We start from the raw sequence: 23,322 nt of genomic DNA, 5'->3' as shown, positions 1-23,322 counted from the left end.
TGAGGTGGCGGGCGCCTGTAGTTCCAGCTACTCGGGAGGCTGAGGCAGGAGAATGGCGTGAACCTGGGAGGCGGAGCTTGCAGTGAGCTGAGATCCGGCCACTGCACTCCAGCCTGGGCGACAGAGCCAGACTCCGTCTCAAAAAAAAAAAAAAAAAAGAAATTTGTTCTTCTGTTGTTCAGAATGGATAACTTCAACTGTCCCATCTTCAAGTTCAAAGATTCTTTGTTCTGCCTGCAGAAATTTTCCTGCTGTTGAGCACCTCTAGTGTGTGTGTGTGTGTGTGTGTGTGTGTGTTTCATTTTGGCTATTGTATTTTTAACCTGCAGAATTGCTGTTTATTTCTATAATTTCTCCTTCTGATATTCTCAAATTGCTGAGACATCATTCTTATACTTTATTTTTTAGACATGTCTTATTCTACTAATTCCAATGTCTGGGCTTCTTCAGAAACAGTTTCTTTTTATTATTTTCTGTGCATGGGTCATGATTTCTTTTTTCTTTACATGCCTCATTACTTTTTGTTGAAATCTAGACATTTTGAATATTATAATGTTGCAACTTAGAAACCAGATTTCCTCCCTCTACAGAGTTTGCTGTTGTTGCATTTGTTATATTACTGCTTGTTTGTTTGTTTGTTTAAAGATTTTTCTGATCTAATTTTGTAAAGTCTCCATTCTTTCCTGAATGTAACATTCGATGTCTCTGCCCAGTTAGCTTAGTCATTAGCTAATGATTGAACAGAGACAATGCCTAGAACCAAAAAAGCAAATGCTATGCTAGTCAGTGTCAAGGAACTCTGTGTTTGTTTGTGTGTGTGTGTGTGTGTGTGTGTGGAGGAACACCTTCAACATTCAACCAGTCTCACTCTTGCTCCTCCAGCAAATGCCCAGTGAATTTGTGCCCAGTAAGGTCCAGGTCACCTTCTCCCTGCAGGACTTAAAGCATATCAAGGGGGATCTTGGCAAGCTTTCAGATGACCCTTATAGATATATAGAGGTTTCCAGACTTTCACCCACATATTTAAACTCTTCTGGAGAGACGTTATGCTACTTTTGAATCAGACCCTGATGGACACCGAAAAGCAGGCCACTCTGCAAGCAGCAAAGAGATTTGGGAATGAGCTTTGTATCACATATGGCGTCAGGGAAGGGAGCGAACATTATCCAACTGGAAGAGAAGTGGTAAAAGTGAATGACCCTAAATGGGATCCCAATGACAGGTGGAAGACTAGAAGAGGAGACCCTTTCAGATGTGCATAATGGAAGGCTTTTGTAGGACTAAGACCAAGCCTTTCAATTATACTAAGTTTTCCATGACTGACCAGAGATTTGATGAAAATCCTTCTGCCTTCCTGGAGAGGCTGAGAGAGGTCTTGGTAAAGCATACCTGTCTATCTCCTGATTCAGTCGAGGGACAGCTAACCCTAAAGGATACATTTATTACTCAGGCAGCTCCTGACATCAGGAGGAAGTTGCAGAAACAGGCCCCGGGACTGGATAGTACATTAGAGGACCTTCTGAAAGTGGCCACCTCAGTCTTTTACAATACAGACAGGGAGTCCCAGGAAAGAGAGAGGAAATACAGGAAAGAGACAGAAGCTTTAATGGCCACCAGGCAAGCCCACAAACCCCAGAATTCCCAGGGTACACCTGTTAACTATTAAAGATATGGCCAGAACTGTTATCTCTTTCTAAAAGTTTATCCACTTCCATACAACGTTTAATTTCTTTCACCAGGGTAAAACACCTCAGGGTACAATGTCATTCTTAGTATATTTCACTTCTTATCTTTGTAATCTTTGGCACTAAATTCTTTCCTTGTATAATACACGTATTTATTATAGTATGTATAGTATGTATGTATGTATGTATGTATAGTATGTATAACTTGGGTATACATACCCAAGTATGTATAATCCATGCATACTTAACCTTATGAAACTTGTTTCTTCTCTCACACCTAGAAGCCATCAACCTCCAAATGGTCAGGGAACCAGAGCCTTGGATGATGGCTCTCCTTTGCTAGGAACCCTTAGATAGACCTCTGGGAAGAATCTGACTGCTGTTTTCCCCAAAACAATGCCCGTATCAGCAGGAAGCAGCTAAGACCCGTCATCGTCCATATTCGAACAGCAGTTAGATGTACCTCTTCAGACAGGGGAAGTGATATGGAAGAAGGGCAGAGAAGTGCTGGTAAGGGAAGGGCATGGTCCCTGGCTAGGGCTCCACCCCTGGGCCTGTGCTCACGGACCTAGGTGAGGACAGACACTCCTGTCCCAAGACCAATCCTGGCCTGCCATGCCCCCATCCTGTGCCTATAAAAATCCTGAGACCCTAGCAGGCAGAGACACAAGCAGCTGGATGTCGAGAGGAACACATCAGTGGAAGAACACACAAGTGGCTGGATGTCAAGAGGGATACATTGGTTAAAGATCACACCAACAGGCACCAGCAGACGCTGGCACGCTGGCAGGCCATTGACCAGCGGAATAACATGGAGTTTGACCGGGCAGTTGGAGGTGAACCCAGCTGCTGAGCAGCCTGACTCCAGGAGAAAATCACCTTCCCACTCCGTCTCCCTTCTGGCTCCCCCATCTGCTAAGAGTCACTTCCAGTCAATAAAACCTTGCACTCATTCTTCAAGCCCACATGTGATCTGATTTTTCTGGTACACCAAGGCAAGAACCTGGGATACAGAAAGCCCTCTGTCCTTGCAATAAGGCAGAGGGTCTAACTGAGCTGGTTAACACTAGCTGCCTATACATGGCAAAACTAAAAGAGCACACAGTAACATACGCCCACTGGGGCTTCAGGAACCGTAAACATACACCCTAGATGCTGACATGAGGTCAGAGCCCCACAGCCTGCCCGTCTGTATGCTTTCCCTAGAGGTTTGAGCAGCAGGGCACTGAAGAAGTGAGCCACTCCCGCTGTTGCAAACCCTGTGAGGTGGGGACAAGGAGACCTTTCCCATTTCAATATCTTAGAAGGTGATAACTGCTGTGAAAAGTGAAAAAGCAAGTCAGTGAAAGACAACTACTGGCAGCTGCAGAGGGATTTCAATTTAAATAGAGATTCTGGATATACCTCTGTGAGACGGTAATACCTGGGGGAAGTAGGGTGGATATCTAAGTGGATTTCTGGGTGAAGAGTTTTCCAGGCAACTGGAAGAGAAGACAACTACAGCAAAGACCATAAGGTAGGAATGTGCCTGGTGTTTTCAAGGAATATAAAGTGGCCAGTGTCGCTGATATGAATTGAGTCAGGAAAACAACAGTAGGAAAATAAGTTAGAAAGGTAATGGATCAGCCAGGCATGGTGGCTCATGCTTGTAATCCCAGCATTTTGGGAGGCCAAGGTGGGAGGACCCCTTGAGCCCAGGAATTCAAGACCAGCTGGGGAAAGATGGCAAGACCCCGTCTCTACAAAATAATAAAAAAATTAGCCAGGCATGGTGGCATGCACCTGTAGTCCCAGTTACTCAGAAGGCTGAGGCAGGGGAGGACCCTTTGATCCCAGGAGGTTGAGGCTGCAGTGAGCTATGATTGTTCCACTGCACTCCAGCCTGGGCAACAGAGCAAGACCCCACCTCAAAAAAAAAATTGTAACATCTAGTGAGCTACTGACAGAACTTTGATTTTAACTTAAGTGAAATAAAGAGATAAGATGGGTCATTATGTAGTTAAATGACATGTTTTTACCTATGTCTGCATAAAGACACAATTTTGCTGCTGTGTTAAGAAAAGACAGTAGTAGGAGGAATAGAAGAAGCAAGGAGACTACTGTTAGTTATCCAAGCAATCCTTGACAGTGCCTTTGTCTAGTTTGTGAACTACTAAAGTGGTGAAATGTGTTTAAATTTGTGGCAGTATTTTCCCCACTGGGGATAAGGGAATGACTCCCAAAGATTGCCAATATTTAGGCATTAAGGAAAGCATAAATATAAGTATGGAATTTCATGCAGACCAGGGTTAAAGGGTCTAAGGGTACATCTGAGACAATGTCTGAAAACTAAAGAAGGGAAGAAAGGTGAACAGAAATAGAGTAAATGGGAGTAGTTGTCAGAAAAGAAAGTAATGTCTAATTATACAGCTGTTTATTGATTAACAGAGCGATTCTAAAGGGCAGTTATTTAGATAAGAACTTCTTAGATGAGAGTGCAACTTAGCTGAGTGTAGTAGATTCTAATCTTAGGCCCTTTGCCATAGACGTTTTCTTTCTCCAGTGATTTTTTAAAATCCGTATTTTGTATCTGCAAACATATTTTTCTTTCCCACAGGTTCCAGAATCTGTCTCAGGCCTACATGGCTTAGATGTGATCTAACAAGAAAAGTCTGTCCCCTGTCTGGGTTACTGGGTCCAACCACTTGGCAAGTTTTAGCTCTGATTTTGTTTCCTAACTTCTAGAATAACAGGAATATAGGGTATCTTAGTGTTTCAATAACAAACTCTGACAAAAGGATACATATCAGAGGTGGGGACTCTCAACAAATATTGGACTAGAGCAAATAAAACTGTCATATGCAGGGGGCATTATTGTATATTTAGAAATTGTAAGAAATTCTACAGCTAAATTATTGCAATTAATAAGTTTACCAAAGTTATTAAATACAAGAATAATATCCAAGAACCAACAAATTTTTATAAGACAGACACGAAGAGAACATACAATTTGAAAAGAAAATATAATTCACATTATCATCAAAATTACACACTACCTAGGAATAAATCTTTTTAAAAAGTTCAAAATATGTGGATTAAATGTAAAAAAACTTTGTCTTATAGATATCCAGATGTAGCTGTAGCTCTCTATAAATAAAGAGGCATGTATAGTTTTTAAAGTAAAAATAAATACACATTTTGTTTTATTTTATTTGCTTGCTTCAAAACTTCTGTGACATATTGGCTCCTTAAGCAATATTTGGAAACAGGGTAATACTGTTGAGAAAACAAACATATTACATTTAGAGATTCCAAATAAGAATATATACTTTACAAATTAAACCACATACTTTGACATTTTCTTTAAAAACTACATTTATAAATTGTATGGTAACACCAATGTTGATCTATTCCCTGGGCCAATCTACTAAATTATCACGGTGTGGATAATAATCCTCCAGAGCAATGTCAAAGATGGTATTTAAATTTAAATAGAGGTATTTGATAGCTAGATGATAGACACACACATATAATTTCTATTTGATTTTTGTGTTTTTATTTTTTCTATACTTAGTGTCAAAGAGTAAACTGAGCTAGGTGCAATCTGATTCTTCTTATTCTAAGTAAAATAGCCAGGCACAGAAAGACAAATACTGTGATCTCACTTATACATGGAATCTAAAGAGTCAGACTCATAGGAGTGGAGAGTAGAATGGTGGTTACAGACCAGGGAAGCGGGGCGATGATGGGGAAGATGAGAAGATGTTGGTCAAAGAGTACAAGTTTCAGTTACACAAGAGGAATATGTTTTTGAAATATATTGCTAATAATAATGTATATTTTACAAATTACAAAGAGAAAAATTCAGTCTATTCACCAAAAAAATTGATAAGCATATGAAGTGGTGATTATGTTTATCAGTTTAATTCAATCACTCACTATATAGCTTAATTTAATAATTCCACTGTATATAATATATAGATTTATTTTTATATTTTGTATATTCGTACATAGTTATATGTATCTATGAATATGTAGTTATATATTGTTTATATATAGTTATATGTTAGTATATACATTTATAGTCTATATAAATATATGTAATTTATATAATATACATTACGTTGTACATAATATATGCTACATATGAAATGTATATATAAATAGTTTTGAGGTACATATATTTGTCAAAAGTTGACATTATGCCTCATAAATATAGTGGGTCCCATCAGCTCCTACAACCTTCCACGTAAAAATCTTTTAAAAATAATTTCTGCAGATATTGATTTAACATTCAGAATGATTTCACGCCTATGTCTTCCTCTCCCACCTCATACTCATTGGTTGCTTGCATAATTAAGGAAGGGAAAGATAAATTAGCAAATGGATAGCACTTGGGCTGATGAGGAAACCTGGGATTGACTGAAAATGGACGACTAATGGAATTTGCCAAACTTTTCTAATACACTTGAAACAGACCTTCTGGATCCTTATGTACATTACTCAATGGATTTAACGAATCTTCTCCCAGTCATGCCTCTAAACTGTATTTCAAACATATTTCATAATTTTATTAACATATTTCTCACACTGATGTTCAACTACCACACACTGCCGACACATATTTGCAAGTGGTGTTCTGAAAATGTATGTCTGGCCAGGTGCGGTGGCTCACGCCTGTAATCCCAGCACTTTGGGAGACCAAGGCAGATGGATCACTTTAGGTCAGGAGGTTGAGACCAGCCTGGCCAACATGGTGAAATTCTGTCTTTACTAAAAATACAAAAAATTAGCTGGGCGTGATGGTGCACACCTGTAATCCCAGCTATTTGGGAGGCAGGGGCAGGAGAATTGCTTGAATCCAGGAGGCGAAGGTTGCAGTAAGCCATGATTGCATCACTGCACTTCAGCCTGGGCTACAGAGTGAGTGAGACTCCATCTCAAAAAACTAAGAAAACCCCATTAAACATAGTCTGATGTTTTGACTCACTAAGATTCATAAATTTAAACAATTAACGTGGATAAATTATATTGTTGTCATCTTTGGTTTCTTTTAACCTTTCTTATTAATACTAAGTCTTCAATTTTAACTATGAATCCTTACTTCACCTGGGTAGTCCTCATAATAATTGAAAAAATAATTAACTCCATAAACCAACCAAGACCTCTTCTACCAAAAAATATATACTTAACCATTTTTTTTTTCTCTTAAATTGCCAAATATCCCATTACCACAATCTAGGTTTCAGGGGAAAAATTTATGATTTTCACAAATAAACAAAAATGCAAAGATTATAATCTTGGTATATGAAATGCAAGAGAAAAACAGGATGACCGTGCATGTGAGATATGGAACATAGACAACTTAAGAGCATCTAAGTCTCTTAATATCACTGGAAGCAGTTGCCGTAACCTATGGCATTGGCTGTCAGAAAAATGTAGAAGAACAATAAAATCCTTATAGTTACCAAAGTCAGCTTTCCACATATTAGGTACTCAACAACAGCAGTAATAAGAAACATTAATGTACAAGTTAGAAATTTTCCTTTTAAAAGTGATAGGAAGCCTAACACATGCAAAGATGAAAATGAGTTTAATGTCTCTGTGACAGAAAAAAATGTCAAAGCTGAGTAGCTTCCAGATGTGATGCAGTGTCAGCCCCAGGTTGTCTTCTCTTGATTCTGTTGCTTTAGTAAATAATGAAGTAGAATATATCAGAAGAGCAACATAAAAGTCCATCAAATAATTGAATATGCTGTAATTGAACCCTAACCCAATATTATTTTAATAAATGCTAATCCCTGTCATAAAACTTACTGTTTCCCAAATCATAAAATAAAATAATACAAATATGTAAAATAATAAATGAAATATAAAAGTGTATTCACTATGTCTTAGCTTATTGGAAATGTTTATAATAGTATTTTTGGAAGTGGCTTAAATTCCTTTTGTATCATAACTCTCATGAAGATTTATGTATATTTATATTATACTTGGTTCTATTTATGAAACTTGGCAGTTTGAGTTCAAGCCCCATAACAGTCCTGTTTAGGAAAATACTGTTCTTTTAAAAAGTATTTTAGTCAGCCTAGACTGATATGTCTGCTTCATGCTGACAGGAGAAGTTATTTACCCCTGGAAAATCTGGAAGCAGATTTAGTACCCCTATATGTCGAATATTACAAAGAACCAATATATAGCTACTTTTATAGTATGTTTCAGGTATGTAATTTTATTTACGTAAGAATCACCATAGTGTACAGAACTACAGACTAGAGGAATAATTGACAGGTATTAATTTTGGTCTTCTTTGAATAGAACTTCTTGCTACACAGGAGAAAAACAAGAGATCATGTAAAAATGGAATGAATTAATAAATCAGAATAATCTGGATTAGGTTTTCTCATTATAAATAATTTTTATTAATTTAAAAGAGAAATAGGTATCCAATGCAGAGGCTGGAAAGAAAATCCAATCTTAATGGTGTCTTATGCAAAATGTAAAACATTCAACAATTAGGAAGACCTTGTACAGCTGCTCAGAAAGTGCCCTGCGTATCTCTGGGGAGATGAATTCTATAGACCAGGGATCATCAAGCTTTTTTCTGTAAATGGCTAAATAATAAATATTTTAAGCTTCTGGGACACACATAGGTTCTGTCATATATCATTCTTTTTTTCACAGCCCCTTAAAAATGTAAAAATTATACTTAGGTTGTAAACTTACAGAAATCAGCTGTGGACCAGAATTGACTTGTGGGCCATTGTTTGCCAACTGCTACTATCAGCTGTGACATATAGTTTGTAAATCTGCAACATCATAACCCTCCAACATTAGTATCAATGCTTAGATAAAGAAGAACCTCACCCTAGTTATAATGGATAACACCCCAAAGTCGGAAAATAACAAATGTTGGCGATGATGTGAAGAAAGAGGAACTCTCATGCACTGTTGTCAGGAATGTAGATTAGTGCAGCCATTATCGAAAACAGTATGGAGGTTCCTCAGAAAACTAAAAACAGAACTACCATATGATCCAGCAATCTCACAACTGGGTATATATTTAAAAAATCAGTATGTTGAAGAGATGTCTGCACTTCCATTTTTATGGCAACACTATTCACAATAACCAAGATATGGAAATTGACATGTTTCCATCCATGGATGAATATATTTCAAAAAATGTGGTGTATATATACAATGGAATAATATTCGGCCATTAAAAATTATACAATCCTGTCATTTCACATAGATTAATCTAGAGGACATTATGTTAAGTAAAATAAGCCAAGCACAGAAGGACAAATGCTGCATAATCCCACTAACACATTAAATCTAAAAAAGTTGAACTCATAAAAGTAGGGACTACAAAATGATAACCAGAGCCTAGGGAGGATGAGGAAGAGAGAAGTTAGAAGCAGGTTTTTAAAGCCAAATAGGGGACAAGGAGTGAGCTGGTACAAAGAGGTGGGTCAACTGGTACAAAATTACAGTTAGAGAGAAGGAATAAGTTCTAGAATTCTATTGCAGAGTAGGATGACCTAGTTAACAATGATGTATTGTATGTTACAAAGTAGCTAGAAGAGAGGATTTTGAATGTTCTCATCACAAAGAAATTACAAAATTTTTAGGTGATGGATGTGCTAACTGCCTTGATTTGATCATTATATAATGTATATATGTATCGAAACATCACACTGCACCCCAGAAAATGTACCATTATTATATGTCAACTGAAAGCAAGATAAAACTTTAAAAAATATATAAAAATAAACAAAAATACAGGGAAAAACATAGAATAACGTCATCCACACTGAGATAGAAAATCAACACAAACTGTGGGGAAAAAAATGCTTTTTCCTCTGCTCTCACCCCCAACAATCCACACAAAAGACTTCTGTGACCAAATGTGTGGGGTTATTTCAATATACAACAAACAAGCAATCAGCTGGGTGTCCTCCAATTTAACTCCAGTGGCGTTTACCTCAATCAGATCCCACAGGTTGAGAAGACAGTGTCACAAGAATGCCCCTCTCCCAACTTCCAGTGCCAATCACAAGCCTCAGGTTGTTTTACCTGTGCTTTTGACTGACCAAGTATAAACTGAGGTTCCTCCTCAGGTTTGATCATTTTGCTAGAGAGGCTCACAGAATCCAGGGAAACACTTATGTGTACTGGTTTATTATGAAGGATACTACAAAGGATCTCGATTAGGAGATACACAGGACAAGGTATAGGGGAAGGGGTGCAGAGTTTATGTGCCCTCCCCCGTGTACCACCTTCCAGGAACCTCCGTGTGTTCAGCTATCCAGAAACTCTCCAAACCCTGTCCTTTTAGGTTTATATGAAAGCTTCATTACACAGGCAGGGCTGATTAGATAAATCACTGGCTATTGATTGTCAACTTAGCCTTCCAGCCCTGTCTTAGTCTGTTTATATTGCTATAAAGGGATACCCAAAGCTTGTTAGCTTATAAAAAAAGAGGTTTATTTGGCTCACAGTTCTGCATACAAGAAGCATGGTGCCAGTATCTGCTTCTGGCGAGGGTCTCAGGAAGCTTCTATTCATGGTGGAGGGTAAAGGGGAGCAGGCATCCCATGGCAAGAGGAAGGAAGCAAGAGAGAGAGGAGGAGCTGCCAGGTTCTTTTTAACAATCAGTTCTTGAGAGAACTAAGAGTGAGAACGCACTCACTCCCATGAGAATGGCACCAAGGATCCATGTCCATAATCTAGATATCTCCCATCAGGCTCCACCTCCAATACTGGGGTTCAAATTTTAAAATGAAACTTTGTGGGTCCAAACAAAGCATATCCAAACCCTAACAAGCCCTCTGCCCTCCTTGGAAGTTGAGGGTGGGGCTAAAAGTCCCACTCCTCTAATCCTTCCTTGGGCTTTCCAACAATGAGTGGCCATCCAGAAGCTACGCAGGGGCTGCCAGCTACCAGTCAACTCCTTAACATAGAAAAAGACACCACTTTGGAGTTTCTAAGGATTTTAGGAGTTTTATGCCAGGAAATGAGGCCAAAGACCAAATAGATATTCCCCAATATCCTGCATACCTATGTCTGTTTGGGAGATGAAAACCCAAATCTTTAATGAGGTTATTAGATACGTAAGTTTCAAAGGAAGACTTGTGTCAACCTAAAGGAAGAAGCCGAGGCACAAATATAATTTTAAAGAGTTTACTTGAGCCAAAATGAGGACAGCTACCTGGAAGACTCAGACCTAAGTAACCTTGAATATAAACTTCGGTCTTTGTTACAAGCTGATTTTTAAAGGCAAAAAGGGGATAAGGAGTGGGCTGGGACAAAATTGTTAGGAATTCTCATTGGTTTACAGAAATAACATTGATTAGTGATTGGCTGCACATTGCTGAACTACCAGGTGTGAGTAATGGTGTCCATTGTATGGCATTGTTAGGTTAATTTATAGCTACTTTTCGTAGCAGTCAGTCAAGTGTCCACACAGCAAGCAGCTTCAGGAGATGGTTACTTAGCTCAAGGGGGAAATGGTACATGACTCTCTGGCCCTGATCATTTTTTGATTACTCTGATAAAAAGTTTCTTTTTTTTCTCACTGGAATAAACTTATATGTGAGTGTTAAATTCAATATGCAGACCTAGGAAAGGCTTAACACTCCAAACATTGTAAGAGTGCTTGTATATAAGAGGCCTATATAAGATGCATACAGGTCTAGCTGCCCACATTACTTGAAAATGACTATTACAGATACTCCTTTGCATAGGTAAAATATATTTCTTGAATCATAAAGGTGCAATAAGATAGATTGGAAAATATATTCGGCAACCTGGAGCTTCTTTGCCTCTTTTCCAACTAAAAAGACTGAGTTTACAAACTCAAAAGGTCCAGGGAATCTTTCCAGATCTCAGCAGCTGCTCTGTAGTCCTACATGGATAAGGGACAGGTGTACCTATCACTGTAAAAGAACATTTCTGAATATATTCAACTTAAGATGAATATTCAACTTCAAGTTAAAGAATTCTTATATTGAATACATAAGTTGGATCACCTAGACTTCCACAGTTTTTATGAAGTCTCAACTGGTGACCATTGATATTTTTTACGTTTTTTAAAAAATGACAGTGCTTCAGCATTTGGTTGTGGAATTAACTTGAATTCTGATCCTCTTACTGAAGTATTTCTTGCCCATCAATGATCCTCTCTTTGTGCTATTCCCTAAGGAGGAATTCTCTGTCTGCTTTCCAATTTCTTCCAAACAAGAGTCCCTTATTCTTCATTTTATACTTCTTTCCCTATCATGGCCCCAGACAGACCTGTATAGTCCCTTCCCATGAGACATTCCCTTCCCATGCACACCAGCTTCGGGGCTCCCTCCTCCCTGCTGCTGCTTCCTCATGCATGGTAACACCTGTTTTACTAGTAAGTTTAAACAGTGCATTTATTTTAAATTTATACATTCATATAAGATAGCCTCGCATGACTCTAACAGTTGGTTCTTTCTTAGCATCTCTCAACAGGTTAAATAAAACACACTGGAAACACATTTTTACGTGCTTAGCTAATACTCTTAGGCTTATGTACTTGCAGTACACTCTGCAAACACCAGAGGGCAATCGCCTATAGAAATCACATCAGCATTGCTGGGACTTACACATTCTATGTGGATATTCGCTTCAGACATTCCTCCGTTTTCCTCCTTCACTCCTACGAAAGCATCTGTCCACTCTTAACTACTTACACCAGTTACACTTTTACTTCTATATTGTTATGGATATTAGTGTTGATATTCTTTCCTGAAAGGACAAGAGTCTACCTTTTGCTCATTGATCATCTGTAAAATCTGAATACTGACAGAAAAGATATATGATTATATAAAAATTTCTTCTGAAGGAGAATTTTCCTAGAATTAGACCAAATGAGTTATCTGTTCTTATACTTTAGCAATTGCATAAAATCATGCCCCATACTTCTTTAAAACACTTATCTATCTCATAGTATTTTCTCTTCCCACTCTGCGTGTACTTTATCCAGGATGGTTTTTTTCCCTGAATCTTCTATACTCACACCATAGATAGTTGTCATTGGTGAGCTCCCACCCTCTTTGAACACGCTGCCTACTTATTGTTATTTTTCCACATTACGAGCTCTCCTCTCCAAGCTGATTGCAAACAGTGACAGGGCAGGAGGATCTTCACTAAAGAACTCTCACGATGCTTAGGAATATTACTACTGCCTGAGCGTGTCAGTGTCTAGCTTTCTGCTTACCAAATAGTTGGTATGCCATGTGATGTCCTTTAATACAAATCTTTTCAGCTAAAACTTAACAGAAATAGATCCTTGAGTTTCCACTTTACAATTTTAATGGAGTCACAGCTTTTGCAACCTTGAATACTTTCCGAATCTCCTGCCATTTGTTACTTTGAAATTCTTATCACTATTTAACTAGACTGGATCCAGTCTCTTGGCTTAGGTCTTCATTCCTCTGGAGTATTATCTTCAATATTTTCCCAAGAGATTATATAGTAGGTAAGATTTCTGAGACCATGCGTAACTAAAAACATTCTTTCTCCCAAAATATTATTTGTATTCTAACTAAATATTAAACTCTTGATCACCTCAGAAATTAGAAGGCATTGCTGTACTGGTTTCTATTATGTAATAATGCTGATGGGAAATGGGATGCCTGTTTGATTCATGCTCTTCTATAGATGACTTTTTCATGGAGATGAATTTGGTGAGGATTTCTACCATGACCCTATTACTCTGACCATTCTGATTCTTTTCAATCTGTAGATGTCTAACTTTCCTTATCTCTGGAAGATTCTCTTCTATTGGTTTTTGAATACTTCTTTATATGTGTATATGTATATATATTCTTTTTATTGTCCCCATTTTTCAATCAATTCTTAATTTTTAAATAAATATGTAACAAATAAATGTTAGTTGATTTTAAGAACTGAGGACTGCACTACATGTATGTCTATTTACATGTATTTTGAAGTCAGATTTTATTTTAGAATAGTTTTAGATTTATAGAAAAGTTGCAAAGATGGTACAGGAGTTCCCATGTACCCACGCCCTGTTTTGCCCATTGTTAACATTTTATATTTGTGTGGTTCAATAGTTACAATTAATGGACTAATTCTGCTGCATTGTGACTAACTAAAGCCTGTACTCTACTCAATTTTTCTTACTTTTACCTAATGTTCTTTCTTCATTTCGGGATCCCATCTAGAATGCCTCGTTATATTTAGTTGTCATGTCAGCCTAGGCTCCTCTCGTCTGTGACAGTTTCTCAGGCTTTCCTTGATTTTGATGACCTTGACAGTTTTGAGGAAGGTACTTTATAGCATGTTCTCATTTTGGGTTTTGTTGATTTTTTAAATGGCTAGACAGGAACAATTTGTTTGGGGGATAAAACCACAGATGCGTAGGACAATTCTTATCACAAAATATCAGGGATACCTATAATCAACATGACTTATGATGATGTTAACCTTGATCACCTGGCTGAGGAAATGTTTGTCAGGTTTCTTCACTGTAAAATGACTTCTTCCCCTACCCCTTCTCATACTGTACTTTTTGGTAGAAAATCACTATGTACATTCCACACTTAAGAAGTGGAAAGTTACATTCCACCTTTTTGAGAGGACGGTTTCTACATAAATTATTTGGAATTCTTCCTACACAGAAGATGTGTCTAATCTCTCTCAATTTATTAAATTATGTAATCATTTTTATTTCAGTGTAAATATCATTGATATTTATTTTATACTTGGGCTATAATTCTATAATAACTTTTCTTTTATTTTTGCTTTAAATTTTCCAATGTGGTCCATTGGGAGGTCTTTCAGCTGACCCCTGTGCTTTTGTGACATATTCCTATCATTGTGTTTACTTTTATTATTGTTGTTTTCATTCTTGTTGTTGTGGTTGTTTTGAGCATTTTCTTACTTTCTGGTATTACACGCTGCAGCCTAGAACCAGCCATTTCTCCAAGGAGCCCTGGTTCCTTTTATTGGAGAATGGTGTTAAAAACCAAAATCTCGGCTCTAGGTGTGTGAGTTGCTACTGGGATGTCATTTGCTCCAGGAGCTTTTGGCTGGCAGAGCAAGGAAATAAATGTATGTGTGTATATTAACTGATGAATATATACATATCCATAAATATTTATTTATGTAACCATAAGCTCAGTATGAGTTCATACTGTTTCCAAATCCAGTCTTGTAACACCCTGGTCATTCTAGCTTTTCTCTTTGCTTATCTGTAACCTATCTTATCTGTGTCTTGCTTGTCTATCACTCCCACCCATCACCATCCACCTACTTAATTGTTTAATTCCAGTATACATATATCATCCTTTCAGAGTTGTAGATTCATATCCTTGTGGGAAATAATTTATCCAACTAAGGTACAATGATCTGCAGTTCCTTTTGTCTTTATTCTTATAGACCGTCCTTATTTCCAAAGTTGTGTTATACAAATGAGCCAAAAATGTGTCTTATATATTGGCCCTTAGGCTGTTTATGTTTCCACAGCAGACTAAGACTTTTAGTTTAAAAGCCTACCAGTGTGGAACTAAAAATGTTACATATGGAATTGTTTTAAATATAACCCAAATGAACAGAATTTTAGCTATTTAAAGTTTGCCTGCTTTGCATACACCTTGAAACTGTACCTGACATGTGCTAGCCAGGATAAGATAAACTCTAGGACAAAAACAAAACAAACAAACAAAAACCCAAGTCACTGCTGTCCTTCAGAGTGCTCTGAGTCAGAACCTCCCCATTGTGCTATTGAGTAATATCACCTATAATGTGAGCTTCCTTTCATCTCCCGCTCTGTCCCTGAATTCTCATGTCTTCTTCTCCTTCTAGATGGTGTCTCTGTAGCCCCTGGACAGTTTCATGCTGTGAGAGACTTCCCACATGTACAAACTTGTCAAAATTTTGCCAAAATAAAGCTCATATGGGCTACTGTCACCTCATTGACATAACTTTTTGCTGGATCAGCCACCAAATCCTTAAATTCACTGCCTACAAATTGGCACCATTTTCTCTTGTCAGTGAAGTTATTTTATGCATTCCTGATGCAGTTAGACTCTTTGGTGATAGTCTAGATTCCAGACAGGGATTCCCAAACTTCCTAAGTGAATTTTACATCTTGCATACATCAGGATTCACTTTTTTGTGCTTGTAGTGTAAATTAGATCACATTGTATAATAGTGTTGTTCTACACACACACACACACACACACACACACACACACACACAGAGTCATGCATCACTTAATGATGGGGATATGTTCTGAGAAATGCATTAGGTGATTTCGTCATTGTGGAAACATCATAGTGTGTACTTACACAAACCTAGATGGTATAGCCTACCAGACACCTAGGCTATATGGATAGCCTATTGCTCCTATGCTACAGACCTGTACAACATGTTACTGTATTGAACACTATGGGCAATTGTGACACAATGGTAAGTGTGTGTGTATTCTAAACATAGAAAAGGTACAGCAATAAATATGATTATATATATATATATATATTTTTATCTTTTATTTTATTATTTGATACAGAGTCTCACTCTGTCACCAGGGCTGGAGTGCAGTGGCACGATCTCGGCCCACTGCAACCTTCCCCTCCTGGGTTCAAGGATTCCCCTGCCTCAGCCTCCAAAGTAGCTGGGATTACAGCTCCCAACACTACGCCCAGCTAATTTTTTGTATTTTTAGTAGAGACGGGGTTTCACCATGTTGGCCAGGCTGGTCTCGAACTCCTGACCTCGTGTTTTGCCTGCCTCAGCCTCCCAAAGTACTGGGATTACAGGTGTGAGCCACTGTGCCCAGCCATAAAATACATATTTTAAATGTTATACTTGTATAGGGCACTAACCATGAATGGAGCTTGCAGGACTGGAAGTTGCTCTGGGTGAGTCAGTGAGCGAGTGGTGAGCAAATGTGAAGCCTAGGGCATTACTGTACACTACTGTAGACTTTGTAAGTACATATTCATGGAACCCAGAACCCAAGAGAAAAAAAATACCTACAACTCCAGCTACAAACAAGAGAGTGAAAAGCACAATGAGCTGTGCAGGTGCCCAGTTGCCTGGTGTTCCTGGGGTCCCTGGAGTCTGACATTGGGTCTTGCTTTTGACACCAATCTGTAAAAAGAAAAATGTTAGGCATATTAAATTCAACAGAGTTAGGCAGAGTATAATGACTCATGTCTGTAATTCCAGAATTTTGGGAGGCAGATGCAGGAGGATGACTTGAGGCTGGGAGTTCAATACTAGTTTGGGCAAAATAGCAAGACCCTCATCTCTAAAAAAAAAAAAAAGAATAATAATAAATAAATAAATAAATAAATAACCTGGGCATGCCAGTGCAACAATGTATCCTAGCTATTCAGGAGGCTGAGGTGGGGGATCACTTGAGCCCAGGAGGTCAAGGGTGCAGTGAACCATGATTGGGCAACTGCATTCCAGTCTGGGCAACAGAGCAAGACACTGTCTCTAAAAAAATAAAATAGGCCAGGTGTGGTGGCTCACACCTGTAATCCCAGCACTTTGGGAGGCTGAGGTGGTGGATCTCTTGAGGTCAGGAATTTGAGACCAGCCTGGCCAACATGGTGAAACCTTGTCTCTACTAAAATACAAAAGAAAAAAAAAATTAGCTGGGTGCAGTGGTGGGTGCCTGTAGTCCCAGCTACTCGGGAGGCTGGTGCAGGAGAATCACTTGAACCCGGGAGGCGGAGTTTGCAGTGAGATGTATCTTCATTCCCATAGCAGGTGGTCAAAAACAGGTCAGAGCCCCGGGGTGTGCTGATCAAAGACAGAACTGTGGGAGAGCCAGAGAGTGTGGAGGCGGTGCAGCTCCCCCAGGACTTTGGGTGAAGGAGGATTTAAGCCGTCTCACCCAAGCTGAAGACAGAGCCAAATCCCGGAGGCCCTCTGAAAATGAGATTGCATTCTGAAAATCAGAATAGCACATTCACCTCCTACCAGCTATAATCCTCTCAAAAGTGAAACTCAGGGGACAAGTGGACTTTGGCTGGGTTCGGTTGTGAATTCTGCAGACTTGCAGACAAAATCATGACACCGGCAATTCTCACCTTCCCCAGAAAGCCAAGGCATTTATGGGGGCCTCATCTGCAACTCCCCAGTTAGGTCCTCACGCAGACCCCACTGACCCACAGCACCACGTGCGGGTGCTGTCCACCCTTCCCTTGCCACACATCAAAGATTCCCGACTAGTGCCAAGTCTCCACCAGAGCATGGCACTCATAGGGCTGGAGTTGGAAGCAAAACGGAATATCAAATGTGCCATCCCCCTCATTCCACTGATGAGAAAACAGAGGCCCAGAGAAAGGAACTGCCCTCTCCAGGATCACAGCACCGGGCCAAGGTCCCTTGTGGGCTACTTTATTGCTCTTTTTACTCAGGTACTTTATCTCCCTTTGCTGAGTAATAAAAGGTTTAATTGCTCTCAGATATTTACCAAAGAAATGTAATAAGCTTCTCAGCATAATATCTGGGCATGAAGAGTATAATGATAGGCACATTTTGTGTGTGTTTTTGTTTCTGCCAGATTTTCCTTTACATTCCCCTAAAGTCTGTGTTCCTTGAGCTAGAGGGGGTCTCAGATATAGTCTCAGGATTTCAAGAGTTCTCCAGAACAATTTTTAATTTAATTGCAGATTTTCATGTCAATGTAATAATAAAAGCATATGCAGTATTATGATGTTACAAGGTTTGAGCCGATTTTTTCCTGAAGTTTCTTTCCCTCCCGTTGTGAGCAGCCCATAATTGGGTCCCCTGACTTATGGTTACTATTCTTAATGTAAGGGTTTCCCCCTCCATCCTTCAGTCCTGACAAAGACCCTCTCTTCACTGTAGAGGATGAGAGGTTTGGAGAGAAGAGAAACATAATTAAACATGGGTGAGGATAGGAGGGTCTCTTTACCCTGGTTCTCTCTCAATTAGAGTAGAGGGGAACGTACCCCACTTCACCTCTGGTTCCCAGAATGGTAGCGATGCCCACAGACGTCCCTCTCAGAGTAGCAGCAAAGGAAAAGTTCCCCAAGGCAAGAAGTGGCAGACTCTGGAAGGCTCCAACCGTGGGATGAAAGTTTGCTGCCTAAAATGCTGGCATGGAATGTTCCAGCAAGAGGAGAGTGGCATCAAGGACATAACAATGATCATCACCACTGTGGGAAGGACAGTGACGATCAGGAAACACGACGGGATAGTGACATATTATGGGAGCTGATGGTGCAAATATGAGGAGAGACTTTTACACCAGCCCTGCACCACCTCCCACCTCAGAACTTAGAAATCACACGGTGGATGAAGGAGAGGCTGCTATTAAACTAATTGTGTGAAAGCCACTGAATTTATCTGGAAATTACCAGATGAACTCCTCTGTCAGAAGACATAATAGTGCTTGGCATGCAAATTAAAATCTGTAATAGGAAAACATAGAAATTAATTTATACACCTGAATGTGTGAAAAGATGCTGCTCATTGCAGGCATTCTGTAGTATCATCTCTATGGCACCAAATGCTGGAATTATTTGAATTTTTGTTTATGGTCCGTCACGTCAGCGCCAACTCACCGCGTCAAGAAGCTCTGTTTACACTCGTGTGCGTGTTTTCTCACAACTCATCTGCATACACTTTCTCGGAGGTCTGCCTGTGCTGAGATGAGAACTGTGTCCTAAATTATGCTACATATTATGGGAGGCCATTTTGTGCCGGAAGATGTTGGTGTGTGGGAGAGAAGAAAAAGAGTCACAATCTCTGCCATTCTGACTAGAGTCCACCTCCAGGAGAAGCGGGAAAACAAGGCACAAGCTGCTAGAACTGAGGAGAGGGAAAAACAAGCACCCGGCGAGGGCAGGAGGAACAGGAGAGGGGAGTCATGGATCGGCCTGGCCACCAGAGGGCAGCAGAGACGGGCTCACTGTCGGCTTCATGGATTCACCTACAGACCCTTCCTTCTTCAAATGCGGCGGTCCCCTGTGACCCACATTCATAACTCCCTCAGCCCCTAGACCACAAAAGAAGCCCTGAGTTTAGGCTGACTGATATTTTCATTCTAGCTTTGCTATACATTTGGGCAAGCTTTACTTTGGATAAGTCTGTTCTTTTCAGGGGTCTCAATTTTCTTAGTTTTTACACAGGAATAGTATGTGGATGACTCACATTAAAGTACCGTTGTAAGGATAGAGTAAGAATATAATCATGATACAAAATCCCTATATAGCTATAAGGTGTCATTACTGGGAGTGGAAGGCCTTGGAAAGAAGGTGGATAGAAAAATAGAGGAGGTTAGAACTGAAGATAAGAAAACAAGATCAATCCAAGCAATGTTAGGAGTGTTGCTATGAATATGGAGAAGTTCAGGCGACGTCATCAGCTGTTTCTTGGGGACCTGGTTGAAAGATGTTTTGAGAGCTCTCAGATCAACTCACCAGAAAGATGATTACTTTGTGGAGTCTCCCAATAGTGAGACTTATACAGGTATCGTTTCCTCAGGGAAAGGAAAGAAAAAGCAGCAGCTCTCATCTCCTGGAGGCACAGTGGCTTGTCCTCCACAGTCCCCTCGGTTTGCTGCCTGACTGGAGGAGAGAGAGCACCTGCAGAAGCCCTACACCTCCTCCCCCAGATGTGAGTGGGGGCCTGGGATTCCCGAGGCCAGTGAGGGGAGGCTGGTGCTCACGGGACGGAGGCCTTTCCTCACAGCATGACCACGGTTCAATCTGCACATCTGGTCATTTTTCTTGATTGGCAAAAAAAGAAGGAAAGAAGGAAAGAAGGGAGGAAGGGAGGGAGTGAGGAGGGAGGAGGAAGGGAGGGAAAAGAAAGGAAAATAAAAAAGAAGAAAGAAAAGAAAAGAGAAGAAGGGAGGAAGGGCAAGCAGTAGAACTTCTGAATAGTAAAATGCCCAAACATTTAGGGATGGAGGACTGAGGTATTCTTAGTTCTGGCTGACCTATAGTCTAAGTTGAGCTCTCTATATACATGGCTGTCATATACTTTACAAAAAGTGTCTGACAAACCAGTTCCTCTAAAACTTTTAATTTTTTTTTTTTTTTTTTTTTGAGACGGAGTCTCGCTGTGTCACCCAGGCTGGAGTGCAGTGGCCGGATCTCAGCTCACTGCAAGCTCTGCCTCCCGGGTTTTTACGCCATTCTCCTGCCTCAGCCTCCCGAGTAGCCGGGACTACAGGCGCCCGCCACCTCGCCCGGCTAGTTTTTTGTATTTTTTTAGTAGAGACGGGGTTTCACCGTGTTCGCCAGGATGGTCTCGATCTCCTGACCTCGTGATCCGCCCGTCTCGGCTCCCTTGAGCCACCGCGCCCGGCCAAAACTTTTAATTTTAAAAAATTTAGGTCAGGTGCGATGGCTAATACCTGTAATCTCAGCACTTTGGGAGGCCGAGGCATGTGGATCACCTGAGGTCAGGAGTTTGAGACCAGTCTGGGCAACATGGTGAAACCCCGTTTTCACTAAAAATACAAAAATTAGCTGGGCATGGTGGTGCACGCCTGTAATCCCAGCTACTCCAGAGGCTCATGTAGGAGAATCACTTGAACCTGGGAGGCAGAGGTTTCAGTGAGCTGAGATTGCGCCATTGCACTCCAGCCTGGGTGACAGATTGGGACTCTATCTCAAAAAATAAATACAATAAAATTTTACTTTTAAATTTACTTTTATGAAAGAGTTACAGAAGTTTAAGACAATCACATTGATCATCTATTATTTTTTGAAAATGATGAAATTACCTAAAATTGATTTTACTGAAGGTGGGAGCCTGTAAGACTAAAGTTCCCAGGAAGAGATGTAAGCTTGGGTGAAGCCCACCTCAGTTGACTCCTAAACTAACGCAGATGCCCCCTTGGGGAACTGCGGGGAGAGGGTGTATAGAATGTGTTAATACCATCTCACTCCTCCCAGGACCCCAAAGAAGCTGCACTCACTGAGATATCCGGGCATGTCTCACACTGGAAATAGGGGACCCTTCCAAATATTGGGAGAAAGAAGGCTAAAGAAAAGCACACCGATCTACTAAGCCTCCTGCATTTGCAGCCATCAACCTGCCATTCATCCTGGGTTCTTTTACTTGGTCCTCTTGGTGGCTCTGACAGAATCTCCATCTCTGCGAAGTGCATTCCCATTGGGCTGTTGCAGTTCCTCACATGGCCAGTAGACGGCAGGTTTGTTCAAGAACCGCCTCCAAGATTTTACCACGGCACAGCGATTTCAGAGTGGCGGGAAGGACTGAGAGTCCCATTCAGAAACGTCTCAAATCTTAACTGTCGATCTCTTTCTTTCTAAAATTGTGTTTTTATATTTCGTGGTAAACGCAGTTCAAAGCCGCGGATGGGGGCAGGAATAGGAAAACTGCCGCTGCTGCTGCTGAATATGCCTCTCTCAAAGGCCCCAACAGAATTCTGCCCCTGAACCACCCTGGGAGAATGCAGGGGAGAGGGAGGAGGAGGAGGAGGAGAGAGAGAGAGAGCTAGAGAGGAAATGAGGGAGATGGGGAGAGAGGACTGACTGCTTCAATGTCTTAAATTCGTTGTGATCGCGTCGCAATACCAGGCACTCTTAAAGGTAGCAAAGCAGAAAATATTATAAATTCAATTCTTAATGTCATTTGCACTTTTGAGAGTAGAGAACGTAGGCACTAATATAATAATTCAGTAACTATGAAGGAATCAAGACAGTCTTCAGGGAGGGTGTGGTGCAAGGGATGGAACGTAAGGAATCGTTCATACTTCATGTAGGTTTAGCATTTATTGATTACAAGCTCAATAAGGGGTGGGTTACTCAGGAGTTTTCGGGAAGGTGGTGGGCAATTTCTGGACTAAGGGTTTCTCCCCTTTTTAGATCACATAGGGTAATTTTGGATGTTGCCATGGCATCTGTAAACTGTCATGGCGTGGGTGGGAGTGTCTTTTAGCACGCTAACACATTATAATTAGCGTATAATGAGCAGTGAGGACGACCAGAAGTCACTCTTGTGGCCATGCTGGTTTCGGTGGGTTTTGGCCCGTTTCTTAACTGCAACCTGTTTTATCAGCAAGGTCTTCATGACCTGTATCCTGTGCAGACCTCCTGTCTCATCCTGTGACTGAGAATGACTTAACCTCCTGGGAATGCAGCCCAGTAGCTCTCAGCCTTATTGTACCCAGCCCCTGTTCAAGATGGAGTTGCTCTGGTTCAAACACCTCTGACATTTGTGGACACATAGAAAAGGATAATTAATGAATTAGCAGAATGAAAGGAGAACTATACCTCAAAGGATAGCCTAGCCATTTAAATTGATATAAACTGGAATATGAAAATAATTGGGGACAATTTAGTTTCATGACCATATATAAAACATTTAACTAACTATGGTTGTATTTTAGCATAAAATTGGGCATGGGAAACTATTTTGAAAATATTCTTTATTTTTTTTATTTATTTTTTTTTTTGAGACGGAGTCTCTCCCTGTCGCTCAGGCTGGAGTGCAGTGGCGCGATCTCGGCTCACTGCAAGCTCCGCCTCCCGGGTTCCCGCCATTCTCCTGCCTCAGCCTCCCGAGTAGCTGGGACTACAGGCGCCGCCACCACGCCCGGCTAATTTTTTTGTATTTTTAGTGGAGACGGGGTTTGATTGT

General features: G+C 40.2%; 2 long non-coding RNA genes across 2 annotated transcripts; one reads left to right on the top strand and one right to left on the bottom strand.

The window, feature by feature from the left end:
* Positions 1–4,624: 4,624 nt before the first annotated feature.
* On the bottom strand, positions 4,625–17,684 carry LOC144340462 (uncharacterized). Its single transcript, XR_013416575.1, has 3 exons — positions 17,570–17,684; positions 16,698–16,815; positions 4,625–4,940 (listed from the first exon to the last, which is right to left on the bottom strand). It is a non-coding gene; the product is annotated as an uncharacterized LOC144340462 (long non-coding RNA).
* On the top strand, positions 16,201–20,004 carry LOC144340463 (uncharacterized). Its single transcript, XR_013416576.1, has 2 exons — positions 16,201–16,466; positions 17,217–20,004. It is a non-coding gene; the product is annotated as an uncharacterized LOC144340463 (long non-coding RNA).
* The last annotated feature ends 3,318 nt before the right edge of the window (positions 20,005–23,322 follow it).

Source organism: Macaca mulatta, chromosome 4 (assembly GCF_049350105.2).
Source record: "Macaca mulatta isolate MMU2019108-1 chromosome 4, T2T-MMU8v2.0, whole genome shotgun sequence".
Lineage (NCBI taxonomy): Eukaryota > Metazoa > Chordata > Mammalia > Primates > Cercopithecidae > Macaca > Macaca mulatta.
The sequence above is the reverse complement of the archived record's forward strand: the minus strand, read 5'-3'. Positions and strand labels throughout refer to the sequence as shown.